Raw genomic sequence first — 12,057 nt, forward strand, 5'->3', positions numbered from 1 at the left:
GCAAATGCTGGCAAGAATGTGGAGAAAAAAGAACACTTGTGTACTGTTGGTAGGAATGTAAGTTGGTGCAGCCACTATAGAAAACAGTATGGTGGTTTCTCAAAAAACTAAAAATAGAACTACCATATAACTCACCAATTCCGCTTCTGGGTATATATCTGATAGAAACAATATCACTATGTCAAGGAGATACCTGCACTCCCATGTTCCATCATTTACAATATCCAAAACACATAAACAACATAAATGTTCATTGAGAGATAAATGGATAAAGTAAATGTGAGATATATACATACACACATAGAGAATGAAATATAATTTAGTCATAAAAAAGCAAGGAAATCCTGACATTTGCAACAACATGGATGGAACTTGAGGGCATTAGACTAAGTGAAATAAGTCAGACAGAGCAAGACAAGTACTGTAAGATCTCACTTGTATATGAAATCTATAAATAACAGAACTTATAGAAAAAGAGATCAGATTTGTGGTTGCCAGAGATGGGGCATGGGGTGGAAGAATTGGGTGAAAGTTGTCAAAAGGTACAAACTTCCAGTTATAAGATAAAGAAGTACTGGAGATATAATGCACAACATGATGGCTATAATTAACACTGCTGTATGGTATGTTTGAAAGTTAAGAGAGTATACCTAAAAGTTCTCATCACAAGGAAAAAACATTTGTGAATATATAAAGTGATGGATGTCAACTTATTGTGGTAATCACTTTGCAATATTGTATGTCAAGTCATTATGCTGTAAATGTTAAACTTATACAGTGTTGTATGTCAATTATGCTTCAATGAAATTGAAAAAAAAGAAAGAAAGGAACATTCATACAATCCTGACTCCTTAGAGGAAGGCGTGAAATTAGAACCTGAATTATGTCTGAGAATATAGGAGAGGACTGAGATTTAGATTTCCCCACAAATGCAAAAACTAGATTCCTTAGTTGAGATGCTGTTTGCAGATATAAGGATACTTAGGTTATCATTGATGAAACAGTTCCAGGTGATAAAGACCTGTGTGGAGCCACAGTGTTAATGAATAATTTCACTAGGCTTTGGCCAACTGTCACAGGACTCAGTCAATTTCTAAGACTGTATATCTTCTTGTTTACAGTTTCCTTTGCTGTGCAAAAGCTTTTAAGTTTCATTAGGTCTCACTTGTTTATTTTTGTTTTATTTCCATTACTCTAGGAGGTGGGTCAATAAAGCTCTTGCTGTGATTTATGTCAAAGAGTGTTATTCCTACGATTTCCTCTAAGAGTTTTATTGTGTCTGGTCTTACATTTAGGTCTCTAATCTATTTTGAGTTTATTTTTGTGTATGGTGTTAGGGAGTGTTCTAATTTCGTTCTTTTAGACGTAGCTGTCCAGTTTTCCCAACACCACTTATTGAAGAGACTGCATCTTCTCCATTGTATATCCTTGACTCCTCTGTCATAGTTTAGGTGACCATGTGTGTGTGATTTTATCTCTGGGCTTTCTATCCTGTTCCATTGATCTATATTTCTGTTTTTGTGCCAGTACCATATTGTCTTGATAACTGTAGCTTTGTACTATAGTCTGACATCAGGGAGTCTGATTCCTCCAGCTCTGTTCTTTTTCCCTCAAGATTGCTTTGGCTATTCGGGGTCTTTTGTGTCTCCATACAAATTTTAAGATTTTTTATTCTACTTCTGTAAAAAAATGCCACTGGTAATTTGATAGGGATTGCATTGAATCTGTATAACTTTGGGTAGTAGAGTCATTTGGAAAATATTGAATCTTCCAATCCAAGAACATGGTATAACTCTCCATCTGTTTGTGTCATCTTTGATTTAATTCATCAGTGTCTTATAGTTTTCTGAGTACAGGTCTTTTAACTCCTTAGGCAGCTTTATTCCTTGGTATTTTATTCTTTTCATTACAAAGGTGAATGGGATTGTTTCCTTAAATTCTCTTTCTGATCTTTCATTGTTAGTGTATAGGAATGCAAGAGATTTCTGTGCATTAATTTTGTATCCTGCAAATTTACTAAATTCATTGATGAGCTCTAGTAGTTTCCTGGTGGCATCCTTAGGATTATCTATATATAGTATCATGTCATCTGCAAACAGTGACAGTTTTACTTCTTCTTTTCCAATTTGTATTCTTTTATTTCTTTTTCTTCTCTGATTGCTGTGGCTAGGACTTCCAAAACTATGTTGAATAATAGTGGCAAGAGTGGACATCCTTTTCTTGTTCCTGATCTTAGAGGAAATGCTTTCAGGTTTTTACCATTGAGAATGATGTTCACTGTGGGTTTGTGGTATATGGCCTTTACTATGTTGAGGTAGGTTCTTTCTATGCCCAGTGTCTAGAGAGTTTTTACCAAAAATGAGTGTTGAATTTTGTCAAAAGCTTTTTCTGCATCTATTGAGATGATCATATGGTTTTTATTCTTCAGTTTGTTAATATGGTGTATCCCATTGATTAATTTGCACATATTGAAGGATCCTTATAGCCCTGGGATAAATCCCAATTGATCATGGTGTATAATCCTTTTAATGTGTTGTTGGGTTCTGTTAGCTAGTATTTTGTTAAGGATTGTTGCATCTATATTCATCAATGATAGTGGTTTGTGATTTTTTTTTTGTAGTATCTTTGTCTGGTTTTGGTATCAGAGTGATGGTTGCCTCATAGAATGAGTTTACAAGTGTTCCTTCCTCTGCTATACTTTGGAAGAGTTTGAGAAGGATGGGTGTTAGTGCTTCTCTAAATGTTTGATAGAATTCACCTGTGAAGCCATGTGTTCCTGGACTTTTGGTTGTTAGAAGATTTTTAATCACAGTTTCAATTTCATTACTTGTGATTGGTATGCTCATATTTTCTATTTCTGGCTGATTCAGTCTGGGTAGGTTATACCTTTCTAAGAACTTGTCCATTTCTTCCAGGTTGTCCATTTTATTGGCATAGAGTTGATTGTAGTAGTCTCTTAGGATGCTTTGTATTTCTGCAGTGTCTATTGTAACTTCTCCTTTTTCATTACTAATTTTATTGATTTGAGTCCTCTCCCTCCTTTATCTTGATGAGTCTGGCTAAAGGTTTATCAATTTTGTTTATCTCCTCAAAGAACCAGCTTTTAGTTTTATTGATCTTTGCTATTGTTTTCTTTGTTTCTATTTCATTTATTTCTGCTGTGATCTTTATGATTTCTTTCCTTCTACTAACCTTGGGTTTTGTTTGTTATTGTTTTCTAATTGCTTTAGGTGTAAGGTTAGATTGTTTATTTGAGATTTTTCTTGTTTCTTGAGGTAGGATTGTATTGCTATAAACTTCCCTCTTAGAACTGCTTTTGCTGCATCCCATAGGTTTTGGATCATCGTGTTTTGGTTGTCATTTGTCTCTAGGTATTTTTTGATTTCCTCTTTGATTTCATCAGTGAGCTCTTGAATATTTAGTAGTGTATTGTTTAGCCTCCATTGTGTTTGTGTTTTTTACAGTTTTTCCCTGTAATTTATTTCTAATCTCAAAGCATTGTGGTCAGAAAAAATGCTTGATGTGATTTCAGTTTTCTTAAATATATTGAGGCTTGATTTGTGACCCAAGATGTGATCTATCCTGGAGAATGTTTGATGTGCACTTGAGAAGAAAGTGCAATCTGCTTTTTTTTTAGATGCAATGTCCTATAAATATCAATTCAGTCTATCTAGTCTAATGTGTCATTTAAAGCTTGTGTTTCCTTATTGATTTCTGTTTGGATGATCTGTCCATTGGTATAAGTGAGGTGTTAAAGTTCCCCACTATTATTGTGCTACTGTCTATTTCCTCTATTTTTTAGCTGTTAGCATTTGCCTAATGGACTGAGGTGCTCCTATGTTGGATGCATATATATTTATAATTGTTTATCTTCTTCTTGGATTGATCCCTTGGTCATTATATAGTGTCCTTCCTTGTCTCTTGTAACATTCTTTATTTTAAAGTCTATTTTATCTGATATGAGTATTGCTACTCCAGGTTTCCTTTGATTTCCATTTGCATGGAATATCTTTTTCCATCCCCTCACTTTCAGTCTGTATATATCCATAGGTCTGAAGTGGGTCTCTTGTACACAGTATATATATATTGGTCTTGTTTTTCTATACATTCAGCGAGCCTTTGTCTTTTGGTTGGAGCATTTAATCCATTCACATTTAAGGTAATTATCGATATGCACATTCCTATTACCATTTTCTTAATTGTCTTGGGTTTGTTTTTGTAGGTCCTTTTCTTCTCTTGTGCTTCCCACTTAGAGAAGTTGCTTTAGCATTTGTTGTAGAGCTGGTTTGGTGGTGCTGAATTCTCTGGGCTTTTGCTTGTCTGTAAAGCTTTTAACTTCTCCATTTAATCTGAATGATATCCTAGCCAGGTAGAGTAATCTTGGTTGTAGGTTCTTCCCTTTCATCGCTTTAAATATATCATGCCACTTCCTCCTGGCTTGTAGAGTTTCTGCTGAGAAATCAGCTGTTAACCTTATGGGAGTTCCCCTGTGTGCTATTTTTCATTTTTCCTTTTTTACTTTTAATAATTTTTCTTTGTCTTTAATTTTTATCAATTTGATTAATATGTGTCTTGGCGTGTTTCTCCTTGGATTTATCCTGCCTGGGATTCTCCGCGATTCCTGGACCTGGGTGGCTATTTCCTTTCCCATGTTAGGGAAGTTTTCGACTATAATCTCCTCAAATATTTTCTTGCGTCCTCTCTCTCTCTGTGTCCTCCTTCTGGGACCCGTATAATGTGAATGTTGATGCGTTTCATATTGTGCCAGAGGTCTCTTAGGCTGTCTTCATTTCTTTTCATTCTTTTTTCTTTTTTCTTCTGTGGCAGAGAATTCAACCATTCTGTCTTCCAGGTCACTTATCTGTTCTTCTGCCTCAGTTATTCTGCTATTGATTCCTTCTAGTGTATTTTTAATTTCAGTTATTGAATTGTTCATCTCTGTTTGTTTGTTTTTTAATTCTTCTAGGTATTCTTCTATTATTCTTCTTTAATTCTAAATTCTTCTTTAATTCTTCTTTGTTAAACATTTCTTACATCTTCTTGATCTTTGCCTCCATTTTTTTTCTGAGGTCCTGGGTCATCTTCACTATCATTATCCTGAATGCTTTTTCATTTAATTGTCTTTCTGGGGTTTTATCTTGTTCCTTCATCTGGTACATAGCCCTCTGCTTTTCATTTTGTCTATTTTCGTCAATGTGGTTTTCATTCCACAGGCTGCAAGACTGTAGTTCTTTTTGCTTCTGCTGTCTGCCCTCTGGTGGATGAGGCTATCTAAGAGGCTTGTGTAAACGTCCTGATGGTAGGGACTGGTGGTAGGCAGAGCTGGGTGTTGCTCTTGTTGGCAGAACTCAGTAAAACTTTAATCTTCTTGTCTGCCGATGGGTGGGGCTGAGTTCCCTCCCTGTTGGTTGTTTGGTCTGAAGTGACCCAGCACTGGAGGCTACAAGCTCTTGGTGGGGCTAATGGCAGACTCCAGTAGGGCTCATGCCAAGGACTTCTTCCAAGAACTTCTTCTGCCAGTTTCCTTGTCCCCACAACCTCAGCTGCCTCCTGCCTCTGCAGGAGACCCTCTAACACTAGCAGATAGGTCTGTTTCAGTCTCCTATGGGGTCACTGCTTCTTCCCCTTGGGTCCTGATGCACACACTACTTTGTGTGTGCCCTCCAGAGTGGAGTCTCTGTTTCCCACAGTCAAATCTCACTAGCCTGCAAAATCTGATTCTCTGGGAATTCCTCCTCCCATCGCTGGACCCCCAGGTTGGGGAGGCTGTCGTGGGACTCAGAACCTTCACTCCAGTGGGTGGGCTTCTGTGATATCATTGTTCTCCAGTTTGTGAGTCACCCATGCAGCAGTTATGGGATTTGATTTGATTGTGATTGCCCCCCTCCTACTGTCTCATAGCAGCTTCTCCTTTGTCTTTGGATGTGGGGTATCTTTTTTGGTGAGTTCCAGTGTTTTCCTGTTGATGATTGTTCAGCAGTTAGTTTTGATTCCAGTGCTCTCGCAAAAGGGAGTGCTGAGAGATCTTATACTCTTATACTTAATTGGCTAAAATAACTTTTACTCTATTTTCACAAGCTAAACACATTGAAACTTCATTCATAATCTTTCTAAATCCCAAATAAAATTGTCAAACTTGTTTCTATAATTGTGTAAATTCATCTTCCATTGTTGATCACTCAGGTTGTAAATCTTAAAGAATCTTATATATTCACTCTCTTTCTTCCACATATGCATAGTCAGAATTTATCATCAGTTTACTTACTATTGGCTTCTCATTTCTATATCCAATGCATTGCTCTAGTTTTGTCTTTACTATTCCATCTGTTCTAGTGCAATTTTTTTGAAATCATTGTTTCTAACTTTCAGTCTCCTTCATTGAATACTGGCAAATATATTTTCATAAAATTCGTTTCTAAAAGCACTCCTCTGTAATAAGAAACCTGAAATTTTTCTCTTGGTATATAGAATATATTAACAGCAAGTAGCCATGGAATTCAAGATTCCCTAAAATCTAACTGAACTTCCCTCTCCACCTTTTGCTCTTATTGTGTCTTCATGTAAATTGTGTTGTTCAGCCAAGTCAACATCTTTATTTTTTTATTCATCCTGTCCTCTGTTTTTGTCCATGCTTATTAACTCTGGCAGAAAATACCTCTCATTTTCCTTTTGAAAATACTCCCTTCCCTGGAAAAGAATTGCCTAATTTTCTTTTTTATCAGAAGTTAATTTGTTTCTTTTGTATCTCATAGTATTTAAACATTTTATACTTCTTATTATATTCTGATCTTACTACAGTTTTATATGCATGCCTTTATCTCTTGTCAAAATGTTTCTTTCTTGAGAGTTGAAATGTATCAATTTCTACATATATATTTGTATATATAGTATAACTTTTAAACTTCATTTGTTGTCAAGCAAAGGAAATGTTGGGTAATTGTCTAAAATCTTTTTTTAAGTCGTTCTTCTGGTATTGATGAGTGACAATGTAATATTCACATTCTTGTTCTTTAAATGGAAGGATTTCAGTACCCATTACACCATTACATACATGGAGAAGGATTGATAGTTGAATTACTATGTTAGTTAGAAGACATAGATAAATGCCAAATAAAACCACACCAGTAAGAAATTTAAAACTGAAAATATGCAAGACAAACACAATAAAATGTTATGTAATGTGTACAAGTAAAAGTGTTGGTAGTCTTCTGAATGCATTCCTCAGAATAAAGGGAGATTTCTATTAAAGTGTCATTGGCATTCATATATCTGGAAACTTTAATTGGAGTAACTATTATTTATACTTTTTTGTAACCATCCACAATAGCCATTGTTTACAAGGTTAGACTTCAAATCACTTTATGAAGAAATGCCACAGAAATACAAGTTTCTAAACTATACTTCATGTAGGCACATGTCTATGTATGCTTGGAAATATGAGAGAAGTAGTTTGCATGTAAATCCTGATATTTCTACGATTGAAATGAAAAAAAAATTTTTAAAGAAGACAAAAGCAACGGAGTCATATTCATTTTTCTAAAAATATGCTTAAAATATTTACAAGTCCATCAGATTTATGTTTTAGAATATTTTCTCCAGCCTCTGGCTTCTCTTTTCATTTTCTTACTGGTATCTTCTGAAAAGTAAAACTCTTTAAACTTTGTCTTTTCATGGTTAAAGTTTTATGTATCATAAGAAAATTCTGCCAAACAATTGAATTCAAAAATAATTTCCTATATTTTAGAAGTTTAAATTGTATTGATTCTATGATCCTTTTAGGGATAAACTTTGTAGTTATATGAAAAAAGGATTGACTCAGGTTCATTTTTCCACATGGGTATCCAGCAGTTCCAAAGCAAAAAATAAATGTTTCATGATTCAACCACATTATATGTTTTGTTAAAAAAAACAGTTAAAAACATATGTGTGTGCCTATTTCTGAGCTCTCTACTCTGTCAATTTTGATGTATAATTATATCTTTATAGTTTTATAAGTCTTGAAATTAGATATTAGACCTCTAAATTTGATCTTTATTTTCAAAAGAGTTTGGCTATAATAAGTTCTTTGCATAACCCATATACATTGTAGAATCAGCTTACTAATCCTTACAAAAGAATTTCCTGAAATTTTGATTGGAATTATAATGAAGCTATAGAATTATTTGTTGATAATTGATATTTTAATAATATTGGCTCTTCTGATCTGTATTATATATTTTTACATTCAGATTCTCTTTAATATCCTCAACAATGTTATATAATTTTTATATACAGAACTTTGCCACATTTTAAATTTGTCTCTGAGTATTTCATGTTTTTGATGCAATTGCAAATGGTAATTTTTTCAATTTCACATTTTTTGTTATGGGTATATAAAAATGTATTTTTTGTTGCCTTAGTAAACTTCTACCTTACAGCATTTATTTATTAGTTTAGGTAACATTTTTGAGGATTCTTGATGTCATTCTCCATAGAAGATAATGTCCTCTGCAAATAAAGAGAGTTTAATTTCTTTCTTCCAACTATAAACTTTTTATTTCTTTTTCTTCTCTTATTGCTCTGGTTAGAAAATTATGTACAGTATTAAATAGAAATGTTAAAAAAAATCCTTTGCTTGTTACTGATCTTAGTGGAGAGATAGTTCTCCTTTCACCAATAGAAATGGTGTTAACTATAGGTAAACCAAGTTGAGGATATTCCCTTTTATTCTTACCTTTCTGAATATTTTTATCACAAATGGGTATTAATTTGTTGTCAAAAGTTTTTCTCTATTTACCTTTCATTGATATTTTTTTATTTTCCTACATTTACTTTTTGTTTAGATTATTATATTTTAGTGTCTTGAAGTAGATGATTAAGACTGATCTTATATATCTTTTCCTTTTTTAATTGAAGTATGGTTGATTTACAATGTTGTGATAGTTTCAGGTGTACAGCAAAGTGATTCAGTTATACATATATCTATTATTTTTCAGATTCTTTTCCCATATAGGTTCTTACAGAGTACTGAGTAGAGTTCCCTGTGGTATACAGTAGGTCCTTGTTGATTATCTATTTTATATATAGTATTGTGTATATGTTAATCCTAACCTCCTAATTTATCCCCCCCCAACCTTTCCTCTTTGGTAACCATAAGTTTGTTTTCTGAGTCTGTGAGTCTATTTCTGTTTTGTAAATAGGTTCATTTGTATCATTTTTTTAGATTCCACATATACGTGATATCATATAATATTTGTCTTTCTCTGTTTGAGGTACTTCACTTAGTATGAGACTCTCTAGGTCCATCCATGTTGCTGCAAATGTCATTATTTCATTCTTTTTTATGGTTGAATAATATTCCATTTTATATAGGTACCACAACTTCTTTATCCATTCATCTATTGATGTGCATTTAATTTGCTTCCATGTCTTGGCTATTGTAAATAGTGCTGCTGTGAACATGGGGGTGCATGTATGTATCTTTTCAAAGTATGGTTTTCTCCAGATATATGCCCAGGAATGGGATTGCTTGATCATATTGTAACTCTATTTTTAGTTTTTAAGGAACCTCCATACTGTTCTCCAGAGTGGTTATACCAATTTACATTCCCACCAACAGTGTAGAACCTTTTCCTCCACACCCTCTCCAGCATTTATTATTTGTAGATTTGTTGATGATGGCTCTTCTGACTAGTGTGAAGTGATGCCTAATTGTAGATTAGATTTGCATTTCTCTAATGATTAATGATGTTGAGCATCTTTTCATGAGCTTTTTGTCCATCTGTATGTGTCTTTGGAGAAATGTCTCTTTAGATCTTCTTCCCATTTTTGGGTTGGGTTGTTTGTTTTTTTGATATTGAGTTGCATGAGCTTTTTTACAATTTGCAGATTAATCCCTTGTTCATTGTTTCATTTGCAAGTGTTTTCTCCCATTCTGTGTGTTGTCTTTTTGCTTTGTTTATGGTTTCCTTTGCTGTGTAAAAGCTTTAAAATTTAACTACATCCCATTTGCTTACTTTTGTTTTTATTTTCATTACTCTAGGAGGTGGATCCAAAAAGATATTGCTGCAATTTATGTCAAACAGTGTTCTGTGTATATTTTCCTCTAGGAGTTTTATAATATCCAAACTTATATTTAGGTCTTTAACCCATTTTAAGTTCATTTTTGTGTATGGTGTTACAGAATGTTCTAATTTCATCTTTTAGTTGTGGCTCTCGAGTTTTCCCAGCATCACTTATTGAAGAGACTGTCTTTTCTCCACTGTATATTCTTGCCTCCTTTGTTGTAGATTAATTGACCCTAGGTGTGTGGGTTTAGTTCTGGGCTTTCTATCCTGTTCCATTGATATATAAGTCTGTCTTTGTGCCAGTACATTACTCTTTTGATTACTGTAGATTTATAGTATTGTCTGAAGTCAGGGAGCCTGAGTCCTCCAGCTCCATTTTTGCTTCTCACGATTGTTTTGGATATTCAGGGTCTTTAGTGTTTTCATGCAAATTTTAAGATATTTTTTGTTCTAGATCTTCAAAAAATGCCATTGGTAATTTGATGGGAATTGCAATGAATCTGTAGATTGCCTTAATGTAATATAGTCTGATGCTGATGAAAGAAATTGAAGATGAGACAAAGAGATGGAAAGATATACCATGTTCTCAGACAGGAGATATATATATATATTATTCTTCAGATTCTTTTCCCTTATGGCTTATTACAAAATATTGAGTATAGTTCTCTGTGTTATACAGTAATTGGTTATCTATTTTATATATAGTAGTAAGTATTTAATGTATATGTTTTTTTCTAAATAGAACATTTTCTTCCCACACATTTTGATGTTATGTTTTCATTTTTGATTTTATTAAAAATTCATTCCAATAACCTATCATTCATCAATTTGTTATTTAGAAGCATGCTATTTAATATCCAAAACTTTGGGGATTTTTCAGTATCTTTTGTTGATTCCTGGTTTATTTTCACTGTGGTAAAAAGAATATTCTTTTTCATGCTTTCTTATTTACTGAAATATAGTTATGGCTCAGAATATGGTCTATTTTGTGATCTATGTACACATAAAAGAAATGTGTAATCACCTGTTGTTTGCTGGAGTGTTGTATAAATGCCATTTAAGTTAGTTGGTATTGATCAAATCATCATTTGCCCTTAAATATTTTTGTCTACTTGTTTTTATCAATTATTGTGAGAGGAGTATTTAAAGTCTCTAATTATAATTATGGCTTTATTTCTCTTTTCAGTCTACTTTATTTTTTTTCATTTACTTTGAAATTTTAGGTGCATGTATATTTTAAGATTTTGCTTGTTCTTGCTGAACTAAACACTTGTCATTATGATATATCACTCTTTATTTCTGGTAATGTTTACTGTCCTGAAATTTTATTCGCCTAATGTTAGTTTAGCTTCTCCATCGTTCCTTTGATTGTATCTATGATTATCTTATTATATCCTATTACTTTTAATAGAATGTCTTCCTTATTTAAAATGGGTTTATATAAATAGCATATAGTTGTATCTGACTTTTTGATTTAGTCTCACAAACCTTTTTAACTAGAGTCTTTAGACAATTTATATTTAATATAAATATTAGATATTAGCTTAAATCTAGATTCTTGCTTGCTATTGTCTATTTCTCCCTGTTTCTTTTTTCTGCTATTCCCTTATTTACTATTATTCCTTGTTTTCATTTTTATTACAATAGGGTTTACTTATCACAGTAATAGATGGTAATACTACTATGTATGTCATAAATTCAAAAACACATGATAATTGTTTGCCTTTAAACAATCATATTTTAAAGAGATTAAAAATGAGAAAAATTTTTTTTATATTTGCCCATATACACCTATATGTTTCCATTTTTTATGCTCTCACTTCTTGAAATACAAATTTTATATGGGATATTTTATCTCCATTTTTAAAGAATTTGCTTTAACTTCTCTTAATGCATGTCTGTAATGATTAATTATCCCAGATTTTGTTAATCTCAAATAGTCTTACTTCAACTTTATTTTTCAATAATATTTTTGGTAAGTATTGTGCTCTGGGTTAACAATTTTTTTTCT

Source organism: Mesoplodon mirus (genome assembly GCF_964341445.2).
Source record: "Mesoplodon mirus genome assembly, chromosome: 5".
Classification (NCBI taxonomy): Eukaryota; Metazoa; Chordata; class Mammalia; order Artiodactyla; family Ziphiidae; genus Mesoplodon; species Mesoplodon mirus.